The 14,077-nt window shown below is 42.4% G+C and overlaps 1 protein-coding gene across 1 annotated transcript in view; it reads left to right on the top strand.

Annotated features, from left to right (window-relative positions):
* LOC112433555 (protein NLRC3-like) overlaps positions 1 to 14,077 on the top strand; it is a 286,257-nt gene that overhangs the window by 203,790 nt on the left and 68,390 nt on the right. The gene's annotated exons all lie outside the window — the stretch shown is intronic.

The raw sequence follows: 14,077 nt of genomic DNA on the forward strand, positions 1-14,077 counted from the left end.
TATGGTGGAAAAGAGGACCTTGGGATTATTTTTGTTATTACTGATTATTTTGGCAAAGTATGAATTTCTTGACTTCCTTAATGTATTATTGTACATTTTAAGTTGCTCGCAAAATATTTGATGGTTGATAGTATTATTATTTTTCCTCCACCTCCTTTCTGCTGCCCTGCAATTTCTTTTGAGTTTTTTGACTTCTTCGTTTCTCCAGGGTGATGCATGTTTTACGTTAATCTTTTTGGTGGTGAGTGGAGCAACGGAGTCAAGGCTTTTCTTCAGTTTGCTGTTAAAATAACTAAAAATCAAATCGCAGGATGCAGGTAAAATCACAGGGGGGCATTCGTCTAAAACCCTGGTGAAATTTGCAGCCACTTCAGAGGTTAGATAGCGCCTCCTCACAGTTCGCACTGAGGTCTTCCGCTGAATAAAACCGGTGATGTTAAAAAACACACAGTAGTGGTCAGAGACAGCCAAGTCAACAACAGAGGACACGCTGGTGGACAGCCCATGGGTGATGACCAGGTCCAGAGTGTGTCCTCTGTTGTGAGTCGACTGCGTGACGTGCTGGTAAAATCCAAACAGTGAAGAATGTTTAAGAATTCTTTTGCTGCAGGGTCAGAAGGATTATCTATGTGCAGGTTAAAATCACCGGTTAAAATTATCATGTTATATTTTGAGTGTATGTTTGTTAAAAATTCAGAGAATTCCTTGATAAAAGCAGCACTGTCTTTAGGTGGTCTGTAAACTGTGACAGATAAAACTGGAGGGCTGCTGAAAACAATAGCATGGAATTCAAAAGTGGTAAAATGATCAAATAAAATTTGTTTGGAGGTGAGTGTGTTGTTGGTTAAAGATGCAGTCCCACCACCTCTCTCACCACTTCTAATAGAAAAAGAGAAATTAAAATTTGGTGGGGAGGCCTCAGTGAGAACAACTGGTGCATCCGAACCCAGCCATGTTTCAGTTAAAAATAAACAGTCAAGTTTATTATCTAAAATTAAATCATTAATAATAAAAGACTTGTTCCACAGAGAGCGGACATTTAAAAGTGCCATACTGATTGAGACTGGTGGATTTTTGACAATAGAGTTGAATGGATGTTGATATTTTTGAAGAGGCCGGAGGTTATTAATGTTTTTGGAGTTACTGGATTTATGATAATTCTGTTGCTCTGTTTGTGATTATGACGGGTATTGTGTTGACTGTGGGAGAGAAAGGTCCGAGTCCAGAGTTTTGTGTATTACTGTTAAAAGTGGAACAAATATAGGAGCTGGGACCAAGGGGACATCAGTCAGTAGCAGACGGATCAGCAGGTAATGTCAGTTTGGGGTAGTGACAGGGCGGTGTGCGGCAGTGCTGTACGCCAAATGCCAAATTGGCGGACAGCAAACGGCGTCCCCAGGCGTTGAGGTGGAGCCCGTCTGCCCCAAAAAGATGCCTCCTCTCCCAGAAGGCATCAAAGTTGTTAATAAAACCCAAGCCGTGGGAGACACAGGCGGAGGAAAGCCAGGTGTTAAGGCTGAGCAGCCGGCTGAAACGGCCTATCCCTCTGCCACAGGTGGGGGTGGGCCCAGAGATAAAAGCACTCACCTGCAACTGACCAAGGAGGCTGAAGAGTTGGAGGAAGTCCAACTTCAGCAGCTCAGATTGCTGTTTGGGGATGTCATTGGTGCCGATGTGGATGATGAGCCGGTTAACCTGTGGGTGGGATGCCAGAATGTTGGGAATTCTGTCCACTATGTCAACAACAGTGGCTCCCGGGAACGACAGCGTGAGCGCCCCCCTCATCCGCACGTTCCTGATGATGGAATCCCCGAGGACCAGCGTGGAGAGAGGAGGTGCCACCGGGGGCTGTTGGCCATCTGAGACGCCCGCGCCGCGACACCGGAGGTGTTCAGATGGAGATGCGCCAGCCGGACTGCGTGAGTGACTCCCAGGTTTAGCTCTGACTCTACGCTCTGCTGAATCCTTTGAACCTGCTGATCAGTAAAGCTCTACGTGCTGCAGCAGATTGACCTCATCTGTGTTCACAGGTGTGGACCTCAGCGCTGAGGTGCAGGAGACTTTCATTCAGTTCTCCCTGCAAACAGCATCCAGCCTGGAAATACTGTCATCTTTCCCACAAATGGTGCTCTTATCTCAGAGAAGAAGTCTGATGTAAATAACTGCAATCAACAGTGATGTTCTGCACAGATCACTTTTCCATTTTGCTCTCTAGATGAGTCCCAGCTGCCTGACCTTGTGTCCAGGTGATCGTCTCACTGAGGAGCTTTTGTTCTGAAAATCTCACGTCCATCACCTGTTTCCTTTTTACTATCTCTGCTCTTTCTTTATTCACAATGCTCATAATATCACACAATTATATTCATCACCTGCATGTTTTTATCCAGCTGCTGTTAGAACCAAACAAATAAAAAGGATGAAAAGCCTGAAATCCTTTGATTTATTACATTTGAAACAAATATGAGAGCATCCCTAACAGCACAGCTGAGACCTTTGTTTTAATCAAGCCTTTGTATCGACACACTTGTAAAGATTCATATACAAAACATAATAGAATAAATCAATATAAAATACACATAATCACAAAAATGCAGCCATGTTGTGAGTTTGCATCTAAAACATGCATGTTTCCCTTTGTACAGGCAGATTTACAGCAGACAAAGCAACACGCTGATCGACTTTGACCGCTGCAAAAACAAAATACCCACCAAGTCTGAAGTCGATCAGAGGAACTGTTGACAGACTGACAGACAAACAGATGCTTGATTCATTAGTGCGATTAAATGTTCTTCTTTAGCAGCATCACTTCATGTGTTTGTGTTCCAGGAATAAAGGTCTGTTTAAACTGGACGTCTCCTCAGCATCACTCGTGCTGTCATGGTTTCAAAGCTGTGCAGAAAGAATCTGAGGGATGATACAGAGGTGACCAAAGTTACAAACATCCAGCTGTGCTGCAAATGTTTGCAGAGCTCCAAACTCTTTGGCTTTCTGCAGAGCAAGTATGGAAGAAGCACCTGAGCTAACTTCAGTTTAGACGATATGAGGAAAAATGCTGCTTCCCAAAGTTTCCTACAAGTATCCAGTTTATATTTAGAGAAGCGAAGGCTCTTTATCCTGACAACTACTCCCTGGTGGATCCCTGTCCTGTGACAGCAGCAAAGACTGTGTATCAGTATCATCAAAGCCACTTCAATAACCAGTGTTTAAAGCTCTCTAGCAGATGGACTTCAGTGGCAGCAGCCTCTGTCTGCTGTGTACAGAAGGTTCTCTGATGAAGCACACAGCACATGCTGCACTACAACAGCAGCAGCAGCTCAGCTTCAGTTTGCTTCGACGCCCTTTTTGACCTGTGAAACAGCAGAAAATGAAACATTTCAACACCCGTTTGTTAGCGTGAGCTATTCTGCTGTTTTTCATCATTTCACAGGTGAAATAAAATCACATTTACTTCCTGTAGGAGTGATCGTGTCCAGCCTGACTGAGACCATGTGCTCCATCCTGCACAGGTAATAAACCTCTGACATGAAGGGCTGTCAAGTAGTTTTAGACAAATGGGGGTAAAAGAGACGTTAAAAGCTTAAAGAGAAACTACATTTTCTAAGAACTGTCTGACGTTCACCTCTCACACAGTGGATACGATTCTGCCGCTGCAGGAATAATCTTTGTGGTTATGAAACTGTCCATGTGTTTGCAGAAAATGTCACATGTTCAAAGCCATCCCAGCACCTGGGGTTTGTATAAGTGCAGCTGCTGGTGGGGAGATAGTCTCACTCTTCTATATAAAGAGTCAGCAGGCAGCAGATCTTCATCTGTGATCTCCTCCATCATCACGTCTTCACTCTTCAGCAGCTATGGCTTCACTTCGTGCCCTTCTGGGAGTGGTGCTGTGCTCCTCATGGTTTCTGCTTCTGCCTCAGGCCGACTTTGATTTACAGAGTCATCCATAATATTTTTTATTTTTTATTTTACTGCCCATCTATTTTCATACAAATGTCTCCGTCTTATGGAAAAGGGGTGGAGCTTATCCAACGAGGACAGGCAGGGCCCCCCCAGACAGTTTAGCAGTCTATACAGGAGGCTGACCTTTGCAACATGTACTTCTATAATGACTTCACCATTTAGGTTATTTGGTTATGTTTCACCCTGGATTTTGTGTGATAATATTTATTTTGTCCACTGATTTAAAAACAACAAACTATATGAATATAAAACAGAGTGAACAACAAAACATCAGCTTTGGAAACTTTGATGTAAAATTCTGCAGTTGTTTTCTCAGATATAGCATAAATCAAACTAACATACATCAGTGTGTTATTAATGTGCACACACACACACACACACACACACACACACACACACACACACACACACACACACACACACACACACACACACACATGTGTTACCATAAACAGCTCTTATGCTTCTGTATGATTCTCAGTGCTTTCCATTTACATGTCCACAGGTTGCTGTAAGTGGTGCTTGACTGCAGTTTGCTCTCATTTCAAGTGGTTTGCTGTCACAAAGCCAACAGGAAGTCCGGCCATGGTTGAGCCAACTGAAGATGGGTTGAAGGTGGCGTCCTCGTTTCCTCTGAGTGCGAGAGGACAGACAAAGCAAACACCGTTTGGACAGCATTAAAATATTTACACTGATGATTAATGTTGTGTCTTTGCACCTGTAGCGATACATGTTGGAAAATGGAGACTTTAGCCACCAAGACTGACGTGCCTGGAAACTTCCCTGTGAGTACGCCCACAAAGACAGGAAACAGTTTAGCCACCGCGGTTAATCCTCCATCATCATCATCCAGTATTTTTCACATCTTTTCTTCTGCTGTTTCCCTTGTTGTCAGTCACGGGGTTTGTGACTGAAATGCGTGTGGTCGACGGGAAGCCTGACGAGTACGGCCTGAATCATTCCATCAACACCGGACGGAGTGAAACCTTTGTTGAAAACAGATTATATGGTAACGTTGCATTTAGCTTCAGTAAACTGTGAAGTTACAGCAGCAGATTTACATCACGTGGCTTCACAGGAAGTAGTCTGGACCTCAGCGCTGAGGTTCAAGCAGCTCTGCTTGCAGACGGCATCCTTCCTGAAAATGTTCTTCATCTTCCTCAAACCAGAACTTTTACATTGGTGCTGAAGTTCTATATAAAAACTGCCTGAAATACAAAGTGATGTTGTGCACTGATTACCTCACACTTTCCATGTTTCCTTCTACAGAGGAGTGTCCGCCTGAGTGTTTTGTCTGATCTGTTGTTGATCGTCTCATTGACACTGCATGCAGATCTGACACCAGGGCTGGACTGGGACAAAAAATGGTCCCGGGCATTTTGACTGGAGACCGGCCCCCCAGGTATTAAAGGAAAAACCATGAAGCCTTTGAATGAAAACAAACGCTGTTGTCACAGTGATGGACGCTGTCTTGTTGGTATACATGCATCAGTCTAATAAACTTAAACCTGCACCATCCTCCCTGTCCTGGTATTCTAAACAGGAAGTAGACTGTTGGTCGAGTTAACCTCCTGAACATCTACAACACACGGTGGAAACCTGACATTAAGACGGAGACTAGAGGTGAGACATGATCATTGCTGATTACTGATGACAGATTTAGATATATTTTCATAAACCTTTCATTTGCCACATCAATAAACAGCACGGCAGGGCAAAATATGTTTTCTAACATGGCAACCTTTAAAAAGTGAAAGGAGACAGAAAGACAGCTGAGAAAGAATCAAACGGACTTTTTGATGCATTTTACACACAGTACTGGTGCAGAATCTAGAAAATGTGGGAAACACTGGCATCATATGCAGTACTTACTTCTGAAGAAATTATGATGGGACCCTAAAAAATGACTATGTACAATAATGGATTTCTATACATTTTACATCAGATGAAAACGTTTGTTGTAAGATTCAGATAATTATTTATTAAAAGTGAGACATTTTAAATGAGAACAAGAAAGAAAAGTATGTCTTTGTGCCCCCCTCTCCCTGTTAATGCCCTACCTGCCCCCCTGGCAACACTTTGCTAGACCCGCCCCTGCACAGTTACCAGCTGTCAGCTACACAAAAAGGATCCTGGTGTTATTTGTCTCTCAGAAACAGTTCATAACTTCAACTCATTTTTGTTTTGTCATGTTTTGTTCTTTACATTGTCTTTCTTCTATATAATTGTTAAACATTTAATAAATATGTCTACAAAAAGATTTTAAAAATCAGACATTTCACACAGACACCCAAATGATTTCTGACTGATGAAGGGGGCTGAAGGTGCCCTGCTCTTGCCCAGCTTCTGCTGCTCTCTCCCTGCTCACTGTCAGCAGCTGGCAGCCTCGGTCCTGCCTGAGACTCTTCATCTATCAGTGCCAAAGAATATGGGAAATAGCAACGCACAACATGCACATTACAAAACAAGCACATGAATCAGCATTACATTCATTAGTGAAGTGCTGACGTTCGTTCCTAAACTTTGGGCCTTAATTAACATCACTGTGAACTAATGTTTGCTTTGCTTCTTAACCAGTGAAGCAGCGAGGGGCTTTCTGAGGTTCCTGCTCGTAAATGCCCAAAATGAGTCGAGTATTTCTCTGCAACTACAAACTCTGTTTTCATCAGAGGTGTAAATATTACAGCACTGTGTCAGAGTCACTGAGGCTGGAACACAGAAAAAGGAAGTAGATGTATTTATTTTTAGACTTTATTGCCTGGAACCACTTTAAAAATACGCTTTGGGTCACAATTAACTCCAGAAACCAGGAATCCACATATGAACATTATCTGTGCAGAGATTTATGCTTCTGAAGGTAAACAGTGAAAACTTGCAGCACTAAATGCACAGATAGCCAGGCGTTTCACATTTTGGGACCATCTGCCAGTTTTCATTTCTTAGGTATTGAAGAGCAGAAATGATTGAATTTTATTTACATGCTTAAAAATGTTTGCTTTTGAATATTATTTGAAGAATTACCCACACACTCAGGCACTGTGGGCCTGTTTCCCTTTGCACAACCGAGTGTTGGAAACGGGCCTTTTCTCTTTAAACTCTGAGGGGCTGTAACTTTGGCTTCTATTGGCAGATTTGCATGATTGACCCTCTTTTTAAAATAGTTTTAGCCAAGAGAATCAAGCTAACATCACTGTTTTTACGTCAGCTCACGTCACACGAGCTGTTTCAAGAAAAGTCCTCCTGTCACACAGCAATGCCTACATGAATCACACCACTCTGCTTAAATAATAATAATAATGTTTAGTGAAGCAGGTGAAGCAAAGGGCTGCTTTTAATAGGCTGGGAGACCCAGGTGTGCTGCTTTAGCTGCTGAGCCTCTCATGCTAGCCTCCATCTATAAGCTGGGATCACAGGAGCACTGCAGTCCTGACTAGATCAAGGATTGTTATTCATGCAGGTGACAAAAGTTTACATTCACAGAGTCATAGGATTGAGCCTGGTTTGAAAAGCAGCTGTTTAATGCAGCTGCTTAGAGTTCACACACAGTAGAAGAATCAGACTTGAGTCACATTTCAAACACTGGAAAAATACTCAGCAAGTAACAATGAAAACAGCACAGACTCAGTATATCCTGTTCAGTCCTGTGTTTGATATGAATGTGCTGTTCAGAGAGGATCTCATGTCCTCTTTTACAAAGCCTTTGTTTCATGATGTTTGTGTATAAATGAATGTAGGTGTGTTTCTAAGTGTGAAGGAGCCCTGGGAGAAAAGACTGAAGCTTGTGCCAAAGAACAAACAGGAAAGAAAGATCAGCATTAATGAAGACGAGCACAGAAGGAGCCCAAGCACGTGTTGCTTTTTCAGATTTCTCTAAAAGTGTGTGTTCATTTGTTCCATCCTTCACAACAAACAACAGCTGACAGACACACATGCACTCTGTGTCACTTCACAGGGGCTGATGAAAGTGGACACAGTAAAGGGAGAGCTGGACCTGCTCTACACATCCTGCACTCTGTTAACAGACTTTATTCTGCAGCATCAACAGATAAAAATATATGAAGATATAGAAACGTTTAACATTGTGACTGTTCACATTAGTGAAGCTGTTACTTTGCTGCCAGGTGGGAAAAGAAGCCTAAAGCTGAGTCTGATTAAACATCTGCTGCACCAGAGAGTTTCATGGCCCTGCTTTATCCTGTGCTTGCTGACCACCTCGTCCTGAAACCTCTTCATCATCCTCACAGTTGTGTGAAGAAAGAGGGAAGCAGGTGGAAACCATCTGTGCTGCTGTGTTCACTTGTGTGTGTGCGTCTATGGTCATATCTAATGTGTACCTACAGACAAACACAAACACCTGGCATTGCACAAGAGTCTCTATGGAGCAACCTGCAGATGTCAGAGATGTGATTAGAGGGTAAAGTGGACTAGTGAGAGCATCTATGTTGTTGTTGTCTGCTGGGGGACAGCATCAGCTCCAGAGATGCATCAGGATCAGCAAACTAATCTGCAAGGCTGCAAGTGTCACTGAAGGAGTTTGAGTCAGTGAGGGACTCAAACTCACACAGCTGGTCAAGAAGGCTCAGCAGCTGCTGTATTTCCTGAGGAGGCTGAGGAAATTTGGTATGTTGGCCAAGATCCTCAGCAGGTTCTACAGCTGCACTGTGGAGAGCAGCCTGACAGCTGCATCACTGCATGGTACGGCAGCACTACTGCAAACCGCAAACGCCTGCAGAGAGTGATAACAACTGTGGAGAAGATCATCAGGACCCCGCTGCCCTCTCTGCAGAGCAGCTACCATCACAGAGTCCAGAGGAGAGACACACCTCTGCCCTCGAGACGAAGGTTCAGAAGTGTGAAATGTAGAACATCCAGACTCAACAACTCCATCTTCCCCACTGCTATCAGACTCCTGAACAGCTGACCGACCTCAAACTGCAGTTTGCACATCAGGTCACTTTGCACACTAAGTTCATTTTGCACATTAAACTCCATGTACATCCATGTACATCGACATCTGCAGACCACACGTGTCTTCAGTTACTTATTTGTACTTATTTGCAGTTATTTATCTTTTTATTTTATTTTTTAAGTTATTTTTTATCCTTATTTTATCTTTTTATTTATTCTTATCTTGTTCTTTTAACCATTATCTAACTTGGCATTGTGCACGGTGTGTTTAGATTCAGTTTAAATTCAGGGACACGGAGCCCCTGTTGATCCTCTACCTAATCACACGAGCTACGGTGTGAGAACGGGTGTGGGTCACAATCAGCCAAGGTTTTGGGTGAACCCATTTTGAGATCTAGCCCCACCCCATCATGTGATTTCCTGTGATCAAATGTCCCAGGATGTGAGTGGGCGTTAAGACGTCCATGTCCCTCTTCAAGCAACTTAAAGAAGTCCAGACGCTTTTCTTTCCAAGCTCCTTCAACAACATCATTCATAGAACAGCTTCCAGCTTCTTTTGCTCGGCTACAGTTTGGATGGATTTGCATTTAAAGATGCAACAAGACTAAAATGGTTAGGGTCAGGAGGTCAAAGGTCAGAGCTCCTGTGGGTCTGAGGGCGGCCTCACGCTGGAGAAGGATGAAGGAGTCTGACCTGAGCCAGTGTTTGACATGAACACATCAGCACTGCTGTCAGTGAGCCTAACGACAGCCGTTAGCATCATTTCAGTGTTTCAGTCATAAAAACACTTCCTGTCTCTGTGGTGGTTACAGTGACATCATGCAGTTTGTGCTTTGACCTCCAGAGGGCGACAAATCAGCACAGACAGAGAGCTCCATTCAAACTTTGCTGCCATCAGGAATAATTCTTCAAATATAATCATCAGTGTTTGAGCAGTTATGATATCAGGGACAATCTAGACATGTGTGACAATACTGAACATGTCACATGACACACCTCAAACATCATGTGATCCACTCTCAGTCTGCACTTTCATTCATGACTTCAACAGGTTGAAATGAGCTTTGAAGAAACATTCAGTGAAATAAATCTTTCATGGATTCATGTGAGCAGCAGATGAACTTTGTACCAACAACATCTTCAATAACAGAGTCTGAATGAAGCTCAGGTGTTGATGCTGCTCACTGATTGGACGCTTGCTTTCAGCTCTGCTCTCAGTCTTTACTGCACAGGTGAAGGTAGAAAGTGTGACTGGATCTATAGACTGGAAACAGAGAAACATGCTGAACATTTGAAGCTTTGCAGCAGAAATGTTCATGTTACAAATACAGCAGAGCTGATCTGGGATCAGTGTGTTCACACCTGCAGCTACAACAAGGTTTCATGTCTCCACACGTCAGCATGTGAACTTTACTCTGACTCAGTCTGAGCAGTCAGACGGCATATTTTTAAAGTTAACACATCAGCACACACAGAGCTGAGCCCCTCCCACCTGTGCTGAGTTTCAGGTGGAGCCCCGCCTCCTTCCAGGAAGCAGCTCACCTGTGTGTCCGTGTTTAGTGTCCAGGTGTGGAGTGGAGCTTGTTGTTGGTGTGTGAAGAAACTGTAAGTTTGCTTTGTTTCCTCCTTTAACAGTTTGTCTTTAGGAACTTTACTGTTTGTTCAGCTCGTGTTTGATTTCTTCACACAACAAACTGTGTGTGTTTGTATTTCCGGTCTCTCCATTAAAGTCAGTGTGTAATGTTTCCTGGCTAACATCAGCTGTGTGCAGCTTAGTTCAGCACAAATCTGCCGCTCCATAGTTCACGGTAACGGACTCACAGCTGGACCAACGAGGCCGAGTGTGTCCGCCACTCTGAGCTACGTTCGTGTTTGTGTACTTGTAGTTTGTACTTTGAGTTCACTCAGAGCCCACAGAGGACGCAGCGTACGTGATGACGTCACAGCCCTTTACCTCCTTTACTGTCACTGTGATTAATGTTTACACAGGAGACACCTGCAGAGCTCTGACGCTGAGCTAGCACACAGCATGCTAACGCTAAGCTAACCTAGAACCCAGAGTGAGGTTAAAGCTGAGTAAACACTGACCCCAGACCAGCACTGTGATTTGATTTTGATTTTATTGATTAGCATTCAAATATCTCAGTGAAAACAGAACAAAAATCGACCATAAAGCAAGAAAGCATGAAACAAGGCTAATCAAAAGGTATTGGCTGAAGCATTTGCTTATTACGCCAACCCTTTTCACAAAATATCTTTTTGCATGCAGCTCCTGTACACAGGGCCTGAAGCAAATAAGAAAACAAAGCAAAAACCAAACAAACAAACAAGAAAAAAAAACTTTCCACCTTAGATAAGTAACTACATCAAAGCAAAAGAATCAAGAGGTTGTTTTTTTTTTTTTTTTTGCTCTTTTCATTCTTGATTTATATATTTTTCTAATACTCTATTTTTAAACATGTTTTTAAACAAGGAAAATGAACTACACCTTTTTAAATCCCTGTCAGAACTATTCCACAGGTTACCTCCTCTAACAGAAACACATCTCTGCTTTATATTTGTCCTTATCTTGTTTTTTTAAAAGAAATCTCTTCCCCTTAAGTCATATTGACTCTCTCTGACTTTGAACAGCTTCTGAGTAGTGGGGCAAAGCAAGTTATTTTGTGCTTCATACATTATCTGTGCCATTTTATATTCAACTAAATCATAAAATTTCAGGGTATTCAGATTAATAAACAAAATGTTAGTTGGTTCTATATAGTTTGATTGGTTTATAATTCTTATAGCTCTTTTTTGTAACTTGAAAATAGGAAGAGTGTTCGTTTTATATGCATTACCCCATATCTCCAGACAGTAAGTCATATATGGAAGCAACAGAGTACAATAAAGTGTGTATAATGATTTTTTGTTCAGGACATGCTTTGTTTTATAGAGAATAGCAATGGTTTTTGACATTTTTGTTTTCACAATGATAAAGTGAGCTGCTGCTGCTGAACTTGAACAGGTAACAAAGTGATGAGCAGTCAGGCTGCAGGTTTCTACCTGTTCATGTTTCTACAGTAGAATCACTTTGAAGTGTCTTTGTGCTGTTTCATCTTTGATTTGTGTTCATAAACACTCAGAGAAACATCACGTGACCTCATCAGGATCTGTGTTGGTGTGTGGGGCTGTACCTCAGCTTTATGTTGTTACATGCTCATTTGTTCATTTTAACATCAAAGTAATGTTATGAGGAGTAATGAAGTAACGTACTCCATTACTTTTAATTAAAGTGTTCTGTGTAATATGTGTAATAATGACTGTTTTGAGTAATGACCAACACTGATCACAACAAAGAGGAAATGCCTCCAACATGCACAAACATTTGAGCCACAACATGCAGTTAATGTGCACAAATGTCTTTGATATGCTGCTCAGTGATGGTGGTGACTGTCAGAGCAGAGCTACTGAGAATCAATAAGTAATATCAATGATGGGATCAGAATCACTAAATTCTTCTCATCCCTGTCAGTATCATACATGTGCTGTATAATGTGATAAATGTAGAGGTGCTGGCTGTTCTCTCACTCTGCTGTTTAGCTGTAAAGGACGCCTCCCTGCCTTTGTCTCATTCATGACCTTTAATAGTCTCTTCTAACATGCAGAGATCTGTATGATCTGTTTCATAGAGTCTAACCAGCCTGTACAGGTAACAACAACAGTCACTGCATCACTGACACACAAACGTCATCTCTGTCAATAACAACATTCATACATGGAATAAAAACACATCAGTGGATCATTGCTGGAGCTGATGTTTGTGCTCCTGGTGCAAAGGCTCTCAGTTTCCTCCTTGAAATAACATCAGTGGTGGGTCAGCGACATGCTTTCTTTCCCTCTCAGGTTTAAATATCTGGGACTCTCCACCGTTTGGTTTTAGAGCTGAAGAAGCTTCTCAGATGAAACGTCTTCCAGAAACTTAAAGACGTCTCTTTTCTCTCCAAGCTCCTTAGATCACATGACCTGGATGACTGAACCTACAGACATATTGACCTGGTTTCATGGTCACATGACAGGTCAGAGGTCAGCGACTGTAACTCAGTTCCTCCTGTTAATGTGAACTCACTGAGTGTTTGTGGTTTACCTCTCAGACTGACTGAAGATGATGATGGAGGAAGAGGAGGACAGAGCAGAGTCTGCAGGGTCCAGCTGTCCGTCTGTGAGGAGTGACCGGTCCAAAGGTCATAATCCACACTTCAGTGGTGAACCTGGAGCAACGAGGTCAGAGAGCTGTGATGACTCCTTTACATGTTTGTGTTTCCTGGATAAATATGACCTGAAACATCCTCAGATTGTTACAAAGATTCATTAAAAAGAAAACAATGAAAGAGAAAAGATCCAAATGTTCGACTTGGTCATTTGCTGTTTGAGGACAGTGATGCTCATATCTGTGGGGAAAGTGTGACCTGAGTGGGTTCATGTTTGTCTTTAAAGAACAGAGCTGCTCTGATTCTCTTTGTGTCTGATCTGTTAAACAGTCTGAGAGGTCACACAGAGACCCAGCAGCTAAAGCCTGGATCATACTGGCTGCTGTTACTCCATCAGGACAACACTGAACCACAGTGGTGTGGATGTAGTGGATAAATCCCACCATACTGATGCTCAGAGTTAACCACAGGGAACAAAACCAGATGTTACCTTCAGATTGTGACCTTTGGAGTGGACGATGCAGATTTCAATAGAGAATAAATGTTGTTGTTTTTCAGCTGTGAAGAAAGAATCTAATTTTCTGAACTTAAGAATTTATGATGCTGGAAACAACATGGAGACTATAACACAACATTTCCACTGTGTTCATAGAATGAATGTAAAACTGTCAGACATTCATTAAATATGCAAAATGTCTACAGACGCATCAGAGGGTCAGACGTGAAGCACTCAGTGATTTTGATCAAATGACTCATCAGTTATTGATCTGTACTACACTGATCTACCACGTTAGTAAAGCTGGTGTTCTGGTGGTGGAGGGAGACTCGGATCATGTTCTGGTTTTGGAGCAGTGATCTGCTGATGGTTCAGTTTGATGAGCTTCTTCAAAATCATCCCTGACATCACCACTGAAAGGACGTCCATGAAAACAGACTGAAAATTACTGATATGTTCACAATCTGAGAGTTTAAAACTTGACAGACTTGATTCAGATGAAGTTATTTGAGCAGAAACTCCTGGA

The sequence above is a fragment of the Maylandia zebra genome, unplaced genomic scaffold, assembly GCF_041146795.1.
Source record: "Maylandia zebra isolate NMK-2024a unplaced genomic scaffold, Mzebra_GT3a scaffold11, whole genome shotgun sequence".
In the NCBI taxonomy this organism is placed as follows: domain Eukaryota; kingdom Metazoa; phylum Chordata; class Actinopteri; order Cichliformes; family Cichlidae; genus Maylandia; species Maylandia zebra.